The sequence below is a fragment of the Gigantopelta aegis genome, chromosome 3 (genome assembly GCF_016097555.1).
Source record: "Gigantopelta aegis isolate Gae_Host chromosome 3, Gae_host_genome, whole genome shotgun sequence".
NCBI lineage: Eukaryota > Metazoa > Mollusca > Gastropoda > Neomphalida > Peltospiridae > Gigantopelta > Gigantopelta aegis.
The window spans coordinates 66,245,598-66,262,856 of record NC_054701.1 but is presented as its reverse complement, the minus strand read 5'-3'; the positions used below and the strand labels follow the sequence as shown (position 1 = coordinate 66,262,856).

The window sequence follows — 17,259 nt, the reverse complement described above, 5'->3', positions numbered from 1 at the left end:
AACGTAGAAATAACACATGCGATTTATAATAATAAAATACAGAGCATAAAATAAAATATACCACCAGAGTTATTAGCAGTTCTAGCAAGAAAACGTAATCTGATCTCCCTGTGGTTTGCGAGCGTCTTAAAGTTGGTTTTTGTTTCGACGTAATCTTTGAGATAAGAGAGCAAGTCGGTATATGCTGCTGGTTATGCCCATCTAACCTGCAAACAGAGAGAGAAACGATATGCTACACGTGCTTAATCAATCAATGTAAGTTATTGCCAGAACTCGGCGACGGGCTGACTAGCAGACGACACGCGCCGTCCGCCGCCATGGGTTAAACAAGTAGAACGTGTCGACGAAAGGGAAATAACTGCATTAAACAAATAGTAGTCGACTTAAGGTTACAAGAGTAACTGCCCCTTAACACGAACGCACACACACACACACACACATATATATATATACTAGAAAGAAGGGAAAGAAAGTAATGTGACACCCCAGCACATTGCTATAAAAGCAGAAATGATTATACAAATAAAAGAAAGGAATGTGTCGATGCCTTAATTGGTAGAAGAAAGGACTGTTTGTTAAGGAGAAGAAAGGAATATCTGTGACACCCCAGCCTATTGCTTTGAAGAAAGAACGCATGACTGCAACTCAACGCTCCAAACTGACCTATGTTCAGGAGAAAATAACTGCATTTTAAACATGAGTACTTCCCTAGAGTACTAGCCGTTTAATATACAATATAAATTTTACCAAATGGGAAAATACAGGGGCCAGAGGTAAGCCAGTGCCAGTCTAGAATCGACCCCCGTCGGTGGCCCAATAGGATATAGCCAGCTAGTGTACTACGACGGGTATATCAAAGGACGATGTCACCCATTATCCTTTATTTATACTCTCTACAATTTCGCGCATGCCCATAATGATGTAGTTTGAATTTGTGTTATACGTATGGCCCATGTCCCATTTCAAAGCATAGCTCATGCACGGCTCAGGGCCACCCTTACTTTAATAACAAATAAAAACAAATATCTGAACACATTGTTAATGTAGAGACATCTCGGGAATAGCCTGTAATGTTCCATCACTGGATCGTCCATCTTCTTCCATCCGAAGGCGCGTAGTCACAACAGTAACAGGCGACGGCATCGTGGTCTCCCGTGTAGAAGAAACCGGCCTTGGCAAGTTCCCTCGATCTCTAACTCATTTGGATGGGCCACCGGCCAAATGTGTAGAGTCGTCTGTAGAATCCTCTCAGTTCGGGACGATGGCAGAACAAGTAATGTCTTGTAAAGCCATCCCATTCGTAATCGGCGCTTTATATTCTGGAGCCGCATCCGTCTGATCCATGGGTTCTTCATCCACCATTTCGACGGGTTCACGCATATCCATGGGTTCTTCATCTACGAGTTCACCGGGTTCACGAACAGCGTCCGTTTGATCCGTGTCATCTGTGTTCTTATTTTGTTTGGTAGTCACTCTTTTGCATTTGATCGCGTGTCTTTCGTAACATTTGCATACCAAGACGTCATCACTGCTACCGCTGCTACAACTGCTGCTACTGTTGCTGTCCATTCTAGAATATCCCGAAGCCATTTGGAGCCTACCTCTTCTCTCTAAACCGATCCACTGACGAATGACGCACGATTCTAAATCTAAGTTTTTTTTATATACAATGTCTGGGGGTTCCCCCTGACGTCACAACTCTGAACATGTCTGGACACGTTCGAAACGAGTCTAATTTCCAGGATTACATTGACGCCACGCTTAGAGGTCAGGTTCTTTTCTGGTAACCCAATACCTCTCTTCCTCATCCCCTACAGCTGTCAAACACATTCACCCAGGTCACCGAGGTCACCTGACAGCTGCTAAACCCATTCACACAGGTCACCGAGGTCGGATGACAGCTGCCAAAGTCACTAACTTAGTTCACTTAGAGGTCAGCCACGCCATTAGGTCACGCCCCCTAGAGGTCAGCCAATCAGAAGAGGCCATGCCCCCTAGATGTCCACCAATCAGAGCGCAGGACAGGTCACATGACCTATCTGATTGGCATACATGGCTTTCAAGTGACCTACCTACTAGTAATATTCAAATAAGAAATAAATGACGTTCTGTTTGACATTTTTCGCAGCCATGTTTTGAATAAAAACAATTAACGGTTGTTTTCTTCAACAACAACACTAGAGCACATTGATGTTTTAATCATAGGCTATTTGATAGTCTTAGAAAGGAAACCCGCTATTTTTTTTATTTTTTTTTATTTGGATAAGATAGGATACCATATTAACGTGCCTATATCCGATTAAGTTTCAGACACGTTTCTCACGAGAACAATATATGTCTTCCCCTGTGACTGAGTTCGGGACTGAGTGGGGGTAGGGGTAGTTGAAAATGAGCACAATCTGACATAGCAATTAAGAGGTGGGGGTGGCGGGGAGTTAACAAGCCAAACATAAAAAAGGAACTGATTGACTTCTCGGCAGAATATTTCTATAATGTGGAACATTAACTGCAAGGGGTCTTTTATATGTATCATCCCACATACAGGATAGCACATACCACGACCTTAGATATACCAGTCGTAGTGCCCTGGCTGGAACAAGCAACAGCTGAATGGGCCCACCGACGTTAATCGATCCTAGGCCGACCACGCATCAGGCGAGCTCTTTACCATTGGGCTACGTCCCGCCCAGCCATGTTTTAAAATAATAGAACATATCGAAACAGGAAGTTCAAGAAAGAATATATTCATGTACTAGTACCGTTATGTACTCTGAAAGCCAAGTCAATGCATTGGAGCGTAATGCATTAAAAACCTGGTGTGACAACATGATGATGTAATTTTATATGGGCCACTTGTCTTATTGAGCATTATTGTTTATGGACCAAAATACTTCAAAACAAATATGAAATTTTAGTGTTATTATTAGCAAATATGATTCAAATTTAATTATACGTATTGTCTGCTATTTCTTTTACGTTCATCTGTATGTATGTATGTCTGTCTGTCTGTCTGTCTGTCTGTATGTATGTATTTAAGAATGAATGAACGCACTGGCTCAGGAATTGTTTAAAACTAAAAAATTTTTTTTCTTCTAATTTTGCCCCAGGGATTCGAAATTGATTTTAAATTGACCGTTGTGATATACAAAATATAACTGTTTTTCGGTCTTGTTTTAAATTTATTTGGCTAGTACTATGTTTTGTTTACAGCCGGATACGATGTATTTGTTTTTAAAAAATTGTTAGGAAAGGGATAACAACAAACCAACCACTGAAAAATGGATTGGCTTAGAGGCTTAAGCGGCGTGTAGTCGGGTGGAGACTAAGATATCCTTGAGACTTGGATTTTTTCTATATGCAATAACCGGACGTGCTGTAATAGGGTTTTTCATAACAGTTTGCAGATTTAAAAACTCCTCCTTCATAAGTTTACCAATATCAACGCTACGTCGACTGTAAATTATTGGAAAAATTATTTTATCTCTTTTTACAGCTTTACCAGATTCAACGTTGATTCCAAATGGCTGTTTTGTCTGTAATGTACGAATCCAGAAGGCCTCTCGTTCAAGTCTCAAGAGGTCTGTTTCGTCTTTTGAACCAAGTATCAGGGGTTGTTCAATTGGAATTATTTCAAAATGTTCATCTAACGAATGGTCAGGTAGATTGAAGTGATTGGCGACAGAGGTGTCAACTTCATGCCGAATATCATACTTGTGACAAACTGCTCTAATTCTCAGTTGGTTTTGCGTTTGTCCTACGTACTGTTTTTTACATAAATTACAGGTGATTAGATATACTACATTTTTCGAATCACAGTTCATGTCTGTCCGAATTTGATATTCAATTTTGGTCTGTTGACTTTTGAAAGTCGACTGCGTTTTAAGTAAGTTGTGAAGTCTACACCTGGTTTTGGCACAAGTAGTAGAGGAGCCAGTGCTTATTTGAGGTGATTGGTTATGCTGAAGTTTGTATGGTTTATAGTCTTCAGTTGCCCTAAAGGGATTTTCTAATTCGCGAACAGTTTCAGATTTAATTTTTCTTAAAAACTGTTTTGAATATCCCCTAGGTTTTAAAGCACTAAATAAAAGTGAACAAGCCTCATTGAAATTCTGTTTGTTACTCGAATTTCTGTGAAATCTAATAATCTGAGATTTAACAATGCCTTTAAAGGTGTGGCATGGGTGAAAAGACTTACAGTGGAGAAGTTGGTGTGTGTCTGTGGGTTTGAAAAACACTTTGTAGTCTAGGTAACCTGATGTTTCAAACTGTGTACCTTTATAAATTGTTACATCCAAAAGTCAACTGATTTATCTGATATGGTGGCCTTAAGTTTGATATTGTCATCCTGTTGATTTAATAGCTCAAAAAAGTTCCAAAATTCTTGTTTAGAATGTGGCCAAATGATAAGTATATCGTCGAGATATCTGAGGTACAAAAGAGGTGTTTTACTCGATTTCTTTAAAGCAGCCTCTTCCCATTCGGGCGACATAGATAGATGCAAAGTTTGGACTAAAACGTTTGCCCTAGCACAACCACACACTTGCTGATACATTTCTCCATCAAACTCAAAATCATTTCCTTTTAGGCTTAATTCTAACAGCTCAATAATGTTCGTATCTGGTCTGTTTGGATCTGGGTACTTATCGAATGCTCTCTTAACTGAATCAATGTCCGCATCAATACCTATGTTGGTGTACATGGAGTCAATATCAAGGGTAACCAAGAATGAATCTTTTGGGATTTTGGTTTTGATAATTTTGATAGAAGATCTTCAGTGTTTTTCACAAAGCTTTCATGTCTATTTGCAATTGTTTTAAGTGAATGTCTATGTATTCTGAAATATTGTACGATTCTGATCCACAGTCTGAAATGATTGGACGACCGGGTGGTGTGTTAATATCGGTCCATGTATCGACTGGCTTGTGGATTTTTGGAAGTAAATAAAATTTCCGGGTTTGTGATTGTGACCTGGCTTCTAAATATTTACTTGTTTTTTATTTATATGTCCCTGATCTTTTAGACAGTGAATAATTGCATTGATCTTTTTACAATTTTCAGGCCAAATAGCTTTGTCTAATTTTTTGTAGTACTTTGAATTATTAAGCTGTCGATGGGCTTCCCGGATATAGTTCTGCCTTGATAGAATGACAGTGGCTGACCCTTTATCTGCAGGTTTTATAACAATTTTGCGGTTTTTTGCGTAGTTTTGGTGAGAGCACGACGTTCCATGACAGAAAGATTTTGCTGATTTTGTGTAAACCGTCATATCACCCACTTTTTCCACTATCCTTTTATGAGCTTTAATGATTTCAGGATCTACACTAGAGTTGGGGGTAACCAGCCGGAGTTTTCCGTGAATGGGATTTTTTCTCCAGTTGAACGCCGAAAATAGTCGGCCAGTTTCATTTTGTGGTCAAAAACTGCCGTATCCATTACACCATTGTCAAGTTTAGCCTCTAAGCCTGTTTTTGGTTGGGGGGTGGGAACAAATTCAAACCCCTGTCCAGTAATGATTTTTCAGCGGATGTTAGAAGGTTAGTGTCACCAGTTAGGTTAACAATGTTAGTTCCTAGTCCTAAAACAGGGTGGACATTACCCTTTCCCGGCCTTAGTTTAAATTTAAGTACCTCATCCAACTGCGATAAAGTTTATTGGCAGTTGTTTCTGTCCAGTGAATGTTGTCCTGCCCAACCTCAAAATCACATGCGTGAAGCGCAGGTATAATTTGTATGTTCCTCATTGTTTTTGCAGCCAAATTTATTTGGTTGAGGCAGGTATAGCCTGTAATGTTCCATCACTGGATCGTCCATCTTCTTCCATCCGAAGGCGCGTAGTCACAACAGTAACAGGCGACGGCATCGTGGTCTCCCGTGTAGAAGAAACCGGCCTTGGCAAGTTCCCTCGATCTCTAACTCATTTGGATGGGCCACCGGCCAAATGTGTAGAGTCGTCTGTAGAATCCTCTCAGTTCGGGACGATGGCAGAACAAGTAATGTCTTGTAAAGCCATCCCATTCGTAATCGGCGCTTTATATTCTGGAGCCGCATCCGTCTGATCCATGGGTTCTTCATCCACCATTTCGACGGGTTCACGCATATCCATGGGTTCTTCATCTACGAGTTCACCGGGTTCACGAACAGCGTCCGTTTGATCCGTGTCATCTGTGTTCTTATTTTGTTTGGTAGTCACTCTTTTGCATTTGATCGCGTGTCTTTCGTAACATTTGCATACCAAGACGTCATCACTGCTACCGCTGCTACAACTGCTGCTACTGTTGCTGTCCATTCTAGAATATCCCGAAGCCATTTGGAGCCTACCTCTTCTCTCTAAACCGATCCACTGACGAATGACGCACGATTCTAAATCTAAGTTTTTTTTATATACAATGTCTGGGGGTTCCCCCTGACGTCACAACTCTGAACATGTCTGGACACGTTCGAAACGAGTCTAATTTCCAGGATTACATTGACGCCACGCTTAGAGGTCAGGTTCTTTTCTGGTAACCCAATACCTCTCTTCCTCATCCCCTACAGCTGTCAAACACATTCACCCAGGTCACCGAGGTCACCTGACAGCTGCTAAACCCATTCACACAGGTCACCGAGGTCGGATGACAGCTGCCAAAGTCACTAACTTAGTTCACTTAGAGGTCAGCCACGCCATTAGGTCACGCCCCCTAGAGGTCAGCCAATCAGAAGAGGCCATGCCCCCTAGATGTCCACCAATCAGAGCGCAGGACAGGTCACATGACCTATCTGATTGGCATACATGGCTTTCAAGTGACCTACCTACTAGTAATATTCAAATAAGAAATAAATGACGTTCTGTTTGACATTTTTCGCAGCCATGTTTTGAATAAAAACAATTAACGGTTGTTTTCTTCAACAACAACACTAGAGCACATTGATGTTTTAATCATAGGCTATTTGATAGTCTTAGAAAGGAAACCCGCTATTTTTTTTATTTTTTTTTATTTGGATAAGATAGGATACCATATTAACGTGCCTATATCCGATTAAGTTTCAGACACGTTTCTCACGAGAACAATATATGTCTTCCCCTGTGACTGAGTTCGGGACTGAGTGGGGGTAGGGGTAGTTGAAAATGAGCACAATCTGACATAGCAATTAAGAGGTGGGGGTGGCGGGGAGTTAACAAGCCAAACATAAAAAAGGAACTGATTGACTTCTCGGCAGAATATTTCTATAATGTGGAACATTAACTGCAAGGGGTCTTTTATATGTATCATCCCACATACAGGATAGCACATACCACGACCTTAGATATACCAGTCGTAGTGCCCTGGCTGGAACAAGCAACAGCTGAATGGGCCCACCGACGTTAATCGATCCTAGGCCGACCACGCATCAGGCGAGCTCTTTACCATTGGGCTACGTCCCGCCCAGCCATGTTTTAAAATAATAGAACATATCGAAACAGGAAGTTCAAGAAAGAATATATTCATGTACTAGTACCGTTATGTACTCTGAAAGCCAAGTCAATGCATTGGAGCGTAATGCATTAAAAACCTGGTGTGACAACATGATGATGTAATTTTATATGGGCCACTTGTCTTATTGAGCATTATTGTTTATGGACCAAAATACTTCAAAACAAATATGAAATTTTAGTGTTATTATTAGCAAATATGATTCAAATTTAATTATACGTATTGTCTGCTATTTCTTTTACGTTCATCTGTGTTTGAACACGAACAAATCATCGCCGATTCACACATTTTGCAGATTTCTGTAAAGATGTTAGCTTTCTCCATACCCAGACGTAAACGAAATAACAAACAATCCTTAATTAAACTAAAGAAAAACATATGTTACATACATAAATATTGACGCACTGGCGCAGGGGATAATTGAATCCGTTCTGGTCTCAGAAATTGTCCCATGTCGTTGCTGGAACTCGAACCTATGGCATCGAATCGCCCGCAACCTTGCAGACTTGCCACAATACCTTTTGAGCTGTTGAGGCATGTATGTATGTATGTATGTATGTATGTATGTATGTATGTATGTATGTATGTATGTATGTCTGTCTGTATGTATGTATGTATGCATGTATGCATGTATGCATGTATGTATGTATGTATGTATGTATGTCTGTCTGTATGTATGCATGTATGCATGTATGCATGTATCTATGTATGTCTGTATGTCTGTATGTATGTATGTATGTCTGTATGTCTGTCTGTCTGTCTGTCTGTCTGTCTGTCTGTCTGTCTGTCTGTATGTATGTATGTATGTCTGTCTGTCTGTCTGTCTGTCTGTCTGTCTGTCTGTCTGTATGTATGTATGTATGTATGTATGTATGTATGTATGTCTGTCTGTCTGTATGTATGTATGTATGTATGTCTGTCTGTCTGTATGTATGTATGTATGTCTGTCTGTCTGTATGTATGTATCTATGCATGCATATATATACATATATATGACTTACTAGACTAATGAGACTAAGTCTTTTCAATATACGGTATTTCTGTATAGATCATAGCTTTCTGATACAAATAATAATTAAAGGTACATCAATATACGATATTGCTGTCTAGGTCTTAGCTTTCTGCTAGAAATAATAATTCAAGTTACATCAGTATACGGTATTACTGTCTAGGACTAAGCATTCTGCTAGAAATAATAATTAAACGTACATCAATATACTGTATTTCTGTCTAGATCTTAGCTTTCTGCTAGAAATAATAATTAACGGTACATCCATAAAAGGTATTTCTTTCTAGGTCTAAGCTTTCTCATAGAAATAATAATTAAAGTTACATCAATATACGGCATTTCTGTAAAGATGTTAGGTTTCTGTTAGAAATAATGATTAAAGGTACATCAATATACCGTATTTCTGTAAATATGTTAGCTTTCTGTTAGAAATAATAATTAAAGGTACACCAATATACGGTATTTCTGTCTAGATCTCTGCTTTCTTCTAGAAATAGTAATTAAAGGTATACCAATATACGGTATTTCTGTCTAGATCTTAGCTTTCTGCTAGAAATAATAATTAAAGGTACATCAATATACGGTATTTCTGTCTAGGTCTAAGCTTTCTGCTAGAAATGATAATTAAAGGTACATCAATATGCGGTATTTCTTATATATGTTACCTTTCTGCTAGAAATAATAATTGAAGGTAGCCTACGTCACTATACGGTATTTCTGTCTAGATCGTAGCTTTCTCCTAGAAATAATAATTAAGGGTACATCAATATACAGAGTTTCTTTCTAGGTCTAAGATTTCTGCTATAAATAATAATTAAAAGTGCATCAATATACGGTATTTCTGTCTAGGTCTAAGCTTTCTGCTAGAAATAATAATTAAAGGTACATGTTAGCTTTCTGCTAGAAATAATAATTAAAGGTATATCAATATACGGTATTTCTGTCTAGATCTTAGCTTACTGCTAGAAATAATAATTAAAGGTACATCAATATACGGTATTTGTTGTCTACAGTTTAGCTTTCTGCTTGAAATGGTCCCAGCTGAACTATCCAATCTCAATCATTATTGCACCTTTACAATTGAAGGATGATTGTGCCTCTTTGTCTTATCTGAATTATTTGGAATAATTCTATGGTTCTGACATTTTAAAACAATTCTGTGGATCAACAGAAAGGGCTTTTGTTTGTTTCCGAGTTTGCTTTTGTTTTTTTGTTTGTTTTCCTCTTGGAATAGCAATGAACCGAGTAACAAAATGGTGTCTCCTAATTTACGCTAAACACATTGAACCGACTGTTGGTAGATATTAAGCCCCATGAGTCGCAGATGAATTGTCAAACACTACTACAAATGAAGGATGACTGTATTTTTGGACAATGCTGTGATTCTCACTGTACTTTTGAACAATTGTTTAGTTTAACAGTTGGCTGTTTTTTTATTTCGAGTTTACTTTTGTTTTCTTGCTTTTTCCAGACGGCAATATTTTAGGGTGGTTGATCCGTAAAGCAAATAACAGAATGGTGTGGCCTAATTTATGCCAAACATGCCCCTCTTGGTTTTTATTGCTTGGTGCGTTGTTTATAATACACTATATAATACACGCCATTAATAACTCGATCATTTTGTGTGTGAGAAAGCAGAATCAAACTGTTTACGAAAGAATCTCTTCACTAGAGCAAGGTATTTCCTACCCCTCTGTTTAAAGAAGAAACCCATCACCAGATCAAGGTAATTCCCACTTCTCTGTTTAAATCTGTTGGTCGTCTAACATCAGTGTAGTACATAATTCATGAACATTAAGGTTTAACCCGGAGATAAATAGTACAAAGCTGATTTTTTTTTTTAGGATAGATGCAGAACATCATTAGTAATAACATATCAAAAATCCCCAAGTTTTCGAGGTGTGCTAACCGTTCTACAGACGTAAATGTATAATTGCCGTCATGTAATCAGTTTACGCATGTAACCCATTTTCGTTATCTACCTTAGAGAGTTCATCTTGGCATTTCACGAACATTTTTTACATCTGTGTTCAGATTTTAAAATAAAGAATAAAAGAAACTGGAAAGATCAAAATGATAACTTGATTAATATAAATTAGAACAAGAAAATTAAGAAAAAAAATGTATTGGTGTCTTTTATTTAAAAACGACAAATAAATACGCTTGAAGTTAGGCCTACTATTCTTTTGCAAGGCTACTTAAAAATAACATCTTCGACGATAACTGAACGAGATAGTACATTTAACACATTTATTTAGATTATTTAGTTTTGAAATATTAAATATTAAGATAAGGAATTTTAAAAACCAAATATTAATTTGATTTTAAATAGAATGGAATAACAATTAAAGTCACTATATGCATTTTTATTTGCATGCCCCAAACCTAGTAGGACTATATCAGGAATATCAGGAGCAAAACATTTCAGCCTTATTTGTAAACTAAGGGGTTTCAACTGTTGTGTGTCATTTACAAAATTAGTAAAGTGTGCGCATCCAAATACATAGTTCATAAAAAAAAATCAATAAAAACAAAAATAAAAACACTTAAAAATATAAATGATGCTGTTGCAGTTCTGATATAGGGACGTCCGGGGAAAGCGACCTTTGATCCCCTACTTGATGACGAAAATGTACACTTTTTATGTGCTAATATATAAATAAAGATAAAGAAAAATTGCTTGTGACCCACAGTTAGTAAAGTTTGTTTTATTTAACGACTCCACTGGAGCACATTGATTTTTTATCTTATCATCGGCTATTGGACGTCAAACATATGGTCATTCTGACACTGTGTTTTAGAGGAAACCCGCTGTCGCCACATAGGCTACTCTTTTTACGACAGGCAGCAAGGGATCTTTTATTTGCGCTTCCCACAGACAGGATAGCACAGACCATAGCCTTTGTTGAACCAGTTATGGATCACTGGTCGGTGCAAGTGGTTTACACCTACCCATTGAGCCTTGCGGAGCACTCACTCAGGGTTTGGAGTCGGTATCTGGATTAAAAATCCCATGCCTCGACTGGGATCCGAACCCAGTACCTACCAGCCTGTAGACCGATGGCCTGCCATGACGCCACCGAGGCCGGTCCCACAGTTAGAGACTGTCCCGTTATTAGATATCATTCACACAGGCCTGCAATCCATGTTCACTTAACTTCATATTATAAAACTGACTTTATATAATATAGAAAAGAACCTTATTTATTGGTTAATAATGTATACTTTATAATATAATATAATATAATATAATATAATATAATATAATATAATATAATATAATGTAATATAATAACTAGACACTTGATATTGGGGTAGGTTGTAACCTATGTATCTTTTCACTGCCAATATTAATATTTTATTTGAATTTCACACGGCCCGAAATGTTTTTGTCTTTCAGGGTCGTAGAGCCTATTAATATATTTGACTATCTAGAATTTGTAATGTAGTTTGACATACCAAAAGACTCAAATATTCCAGGTTGTAATATCATATATAACAATTACATGGTCCGTCTGTGACTTTTGCTTCTTGCAGTCTTGAGCTCTTTCCAACACTGATAAAAGTTTCATGCCAAGTCGCTTAGGTTAAGCCTGTATATCATTAAAGGTTCTGAATTTATTTTAGAAGCTGTGTAGCTATCGGTTGTTGGTTACATGGAGGTTTTGCGTTTGCACTTGCTTGTACATCATAAAACCTTTCTGTCTGTATCATGTTAGGCCAAGAAGAAGATTCTGATTCAGTTTCATCGTTCTGTAGATCAAAAATCACTAAAATTGTTGCCTGGACACCAAAAGATTCCCACTCTGAATCGGGATTAAATGGTGGTCTCCCACCTTTAATCTTACCCAATTGTATGTTACATACATGGGGTTTTATGGACCAAGTGTGTACCATATTAATGGAAAAGGGTCCATCTGCGATGAACGTTAGGTGCTAGGTCCTTCCTAACTACAAGTCCACTGCAAACAATATTATTTAAAATATGGATATGTGTAGGTTGCCAGTACTTCAACATAATACTTAATATATATGTTAGGCGGAATGTGGATGTTTTGTTTATATGTCCAGGATCCTGTTATTACAAACCGATATTAGCGCTGAGATCACCTCAAGTACACAAGGAAGTTAAGATCATTGCCCTGCGATCAGCTTAAGTACATAAAGAAGCTAAGAGCTTAGTGCTAAGATCGGCTCAAGAGCTTATTTCTGTCTTTAAAAAGTTTAATCAATGCCTGCCTACCCTAACAAATGTTCTTTAAAAAAGAAAGAGAAACAAAAGAAGAACAGATGTGAGCCTACCTCTTCGAGCATAATTTTTCTGGCTTAATGTAGTCCGGACGATACACATTCGTTTGTTGGGCCTTGCCGTCAAACTGTTTTAGTCCGTTCCATGGGGAACGCCTTTTTCATGCTATGGCATTTACTACAAGTTATTTATTTCTTAGCCGATTGTTTTCTAAATTGGACACAAAAATAGTATTTGTTTTTCTTATTTCCAGAACATGTTTACTTTTCTTCTTACGTCAAACAAAACTGAAATTATTTACCAAAAACATTTGTGTAGGATGATGGGACGAACTATAGAGATTAAATTTTGCTTTTAATAGCGGTACAGGGAAATATGTGCAGAATACACTAAAATAAGACGAACATTTGTATGCTAGACTAGGATGCTGAAAGATGTGTCCTGTTTTATAAACTGGATCAGATGTTATGATATTTATATCTGTGGTGCAATTAAAAATTGAAATAAATTGCGTAACAGCTGCATTACAGTCAAACTTCAATAACTCAAACTTCAATCTATCAAAAGTTTTGATCTTTGAAATTAATAAGCCTGCCCCGACGAATTCCTATGTGAAATAATTTTGAAAAGAATTACCTCCAGGGTGAATGTATTCTAAATGAAAGGCAAAGTCGTATTCTCAGGAATAGTCCGGGTGATGAGGGGAGTCTTGTGTGCAATCATATGTCCCCTCATCTTGACTCTTGATCCTAGTAGGGGACCCATAGGAGAGTAAAAAGAACTTAGGTGGACATCGCAGATCATGGGCAGAAAGGATTAAATTCAAAATGGCTTGCCTAGGAATTGAGCTAGTTGAATAATTTTGGTGTCTTTACCTAGGTTTTCAGCGTCAAGGAAGAATTACAAGCCCCAATCCCCATCACGAGGACGATTCGACATGTTTGCCACTCATCTTGGCACAGGGCAGTGTCCACGTTGCTTCCTTCATCGGCTATGTTTAAAATGACAGCTATTTTTAAATTTTAGGAGTTAGTATATATTCAGTATTGTTTAATGTATCAAACTATATCTGTATACCGAATAGTGTTCTATTATAACAAACGCGCAATTTCTCACCATTTAGAAAAATTTTGATTCCATATTATAGTCACTTTGCACCTCATAAACTTACTTAAAATCTCTCAAAATGTTTCTAAGGTTTTCCACAATGTTGTAAACTTGTTTTTGTTTTAACTTACATCATATTAAATTTGCTTATGTGATAAACATATATGATAGGATAAACAAAATCAGCGAAGCTGAGAAAAAGTTGAGAATTTGTATTGATAATATCCAAAATTGACATTTTAAAGCAATAATTTGGCCATTTCAGTGTGCTGTATGTATTTAAAGTAATCCCATTTATAAAGTATGACTGCGAAGATAATATTTATGAAGAAAATAAAAATTTACTGGAATGGGGTCAAATTTGTACCCTTGACCTTTAATAACCTATGGTGACCTTCCACACTTTTAAAAGCTGACCTCCACTAGAATATGATGCAGCACATGGTGGTAGCTTTGACTCTCTGTCTTTGATAAAACTAAATCCTAAACTAAACCACATTTTTAGATTAAAAGAAATCAGTCTAACTGAGAAAATGGACGTTAAAGTTTCGATTTTATATTGAAGTTTATGCAAATAAAACTTTTCAAGCAATAAAGTGAATTTGTTGTTTGCGTTTATAAGTATTAGTATTGTATTAAGGAAGGTACGACTATGAAAATAATATTTCTGAAAAAAAAGAGAGTAAAATTTACTGTTTTCTTCACATTTGTACTCTTTGACCTATAATGATCTCAGGTGACTCATATACACTTTCAAAGCTGACCTACACTGGTATATGATGCAGCACATGAACCTACATTGACCATAGTGGTCACTTTGACTCCCTCTCTGGTAGAACGATATCATATTTGAAACCCCTTTTTTCAAATGTTAATTAGACACATTGTCTAATTATAGATTGTTCATTGGAGACGTTAGGCACAGTGTCTAGTTACGGCATGCTCATTACAAACATTAGACACACCGCCCTCTCGGTTATTGCAGGTTATGTTCGACTCTGGTGGACACAAACATACATACACATACCTACACACACACACACACACACACACACACACACACACACACACACACACACACACACACACACACACACCAACATACATGCTTACATGACACATACACACACAAACATACACATACTTACATGCCAAACACATACACACCACCACCACCACCACCACCACACATACACATGTACAACTCACGTATACACACCATATAAACATGCATACGATCGCGCACACATACGCATAGACACCGAAGAAAAAAACAGATAACACGCATTTCTTAGGGAACCATGGCCACAAAAGTATGCATTCAGCTTTATTCAAATAATTAATTATTGGGGGTTTTCGGGTGGATCTTATTTTCATTTTAGTCTTTTCAATATTTTATTTGCCTGAAAAAACGGACACACACTTCCTCTTACAAGGGCTCAAAAAGTTGCATTTGCTCATGCAACTGTCGTATGAAAAAGTGGACTTCAGACAGTTAAACTCTTTTTCGCATCTTCTATGACAGATTTTTGCACAGTACTTGTGCCTGGATGCGTTGGATACCACGTGACCAGGTACCGTGCCCAAGATCAGCACGACCAACACAAACATCACAGAGTACGTCATATTGAAAAAAACAAATCACCGTAACTTAGGCATGTGTTAACCCATGTACAGGCTACCATAAAATGTAGACTTGGTAACCAATACTTTAAGGCCCGACTACACGATCATACATTTGTCCAAGGACATGGTTGAACAAGCCGGGACAAACATCCCCGCTTGTTCACATTTATATAGTTTACTGTACACACGATGCAACATTCCTGGACTGTTGTCCACATTTGTTGCAGGTTGTTAACGTTTGTTTGGAATTAAAATTGTTTTCAATCAATCATATATATATATATATATATATATATATATATATATATATATATATATATATAGATACCATGTCACATATTCTTATGTCGTTTGAATATGTAGTAATGGCGGACTGGAATTATAGTTGCCATTACATTTTTCAAAAATACGTTGTATTTAGCTTGAGATTATATGATAAAGAGATTATTATCCTCGTGTGTTTTGGTATCGTCAATATCATACATTAGCAATCAAAATAATGAGGCTCGCACAATACAATTTTTATTCCTAATTTATAATATTGTCGATACCGAAAAACACTCTGGTGTGTGTGTGTGTATATATAGATATATATATATAAATATATATATATACACACACATACATATAATGACGGTGTGCTAGCTTTACTATAGACGTAAATGTATATTTATCGTCCCGTAATCTAATTACATCAGTAACCTATTTTCGTCTTCAACCTTTGAGAGCCCGTAATCTACTATTGAAACAAAATTAAGAATACAAGATTTTAGTAGTTTCATCTTAATCTTCTTGTTCTAATTTATATGAATCATGTAATCATTTTGATCTCTCCACTTTCTTTTATTATTTATTCTAAAATCCGACCGCAGATGTAAAAAAAATGTTCGTGAAATACCGAGATGAACTCTCTAAGGTAGATAACGAAAATGGGTTACATGCGTAAACTGATTACATGATGGCAATTATACATTTACGTCTGTAGTAAAGTTAGCACACCTCGAAAACTTGGGGCCTTTGATATGTTATTACTAATGATGTTCTGCATCTACCCTGAAAAAATCAGCTATGTACTATTTATTTCTGGGTTAAACCCTAATGTCCCTGGACTATGTACCATACATTGATATTAGACGACCAACAGATTTAAACAGATAAGTAGGAATTACCTTGATCTGGTGATGGGTTTCTTCTTTAAACAGAGGAGTAGGAAATACCTTGCTCTAGTGAAGAGATTCTTCCTTAAACAGTTTGGTCTGCTTTCGCACGCGCAAAATGATCGAGTTATTAGTGGCGTGTATTATATACAGTATTAAAAACAACGCACAAAGCAAAAAAACTCAAGAGGAGCATGTTTGGTATAAATTAGGCCACACCATTCCGTTATTTGCTTTAAGGATCAACCACCCTAAAATATTGCCATCTCAAGTGGAAAGCAAGAAAACAAAAGTAAAATCGAAATAAAAAGACAGCCAACTTTTAAACTACATAATTGTTAAAGATATAGCGAGAATCACATAATTGTTCCACAATACACTCATTCTTCATTTGTAGTAGTGTTTGACAATTCAACTGCGACTCATGAAGCTCAATATCTACCAGCAGTCGGTTTAGTGTGTTTAGCATAAATTAGGCAACGCCATTTTGTTACTTGTTTACTTGCTATTGCAACTGGAAAACAAGCAGAAAAAAACAACCCAGGAAACAAACCAAAACCCTTTCCGTTGATCGACAGAATTTTTGTTTTAAATGTTAAAACCATAGAATTATTCCAAATAATTCAAATAAGAAAAAGAGGCAAAATCATCCTTCACTTGT

At 37.1% G+C, this 17,259-nt stretch overlaps 1 long non-coding RNA gene across 1 annotated transcript in view; it reads right to left on the bottom strand.

Annotated features, from left to right (window-relative positions):
• The window catches only part of LOC121391867, a 51,766-nt gene extending 35,059 nt beyond the window's left edge, over nt 1-16,707 (bottom strand). The window contains exon 1 of the long non-coding RNA XR_005960393.1: nt 16,611-16,707. This is a non-coding gene — a long non-coding RNA (uncharacterized LOC121391867). The remainder of the gene's footprint in view (nt 1-16,610) is intronic.
• Between the last annotated feature and the right edge of the window lie 552 nt (nt 16,708-17,259).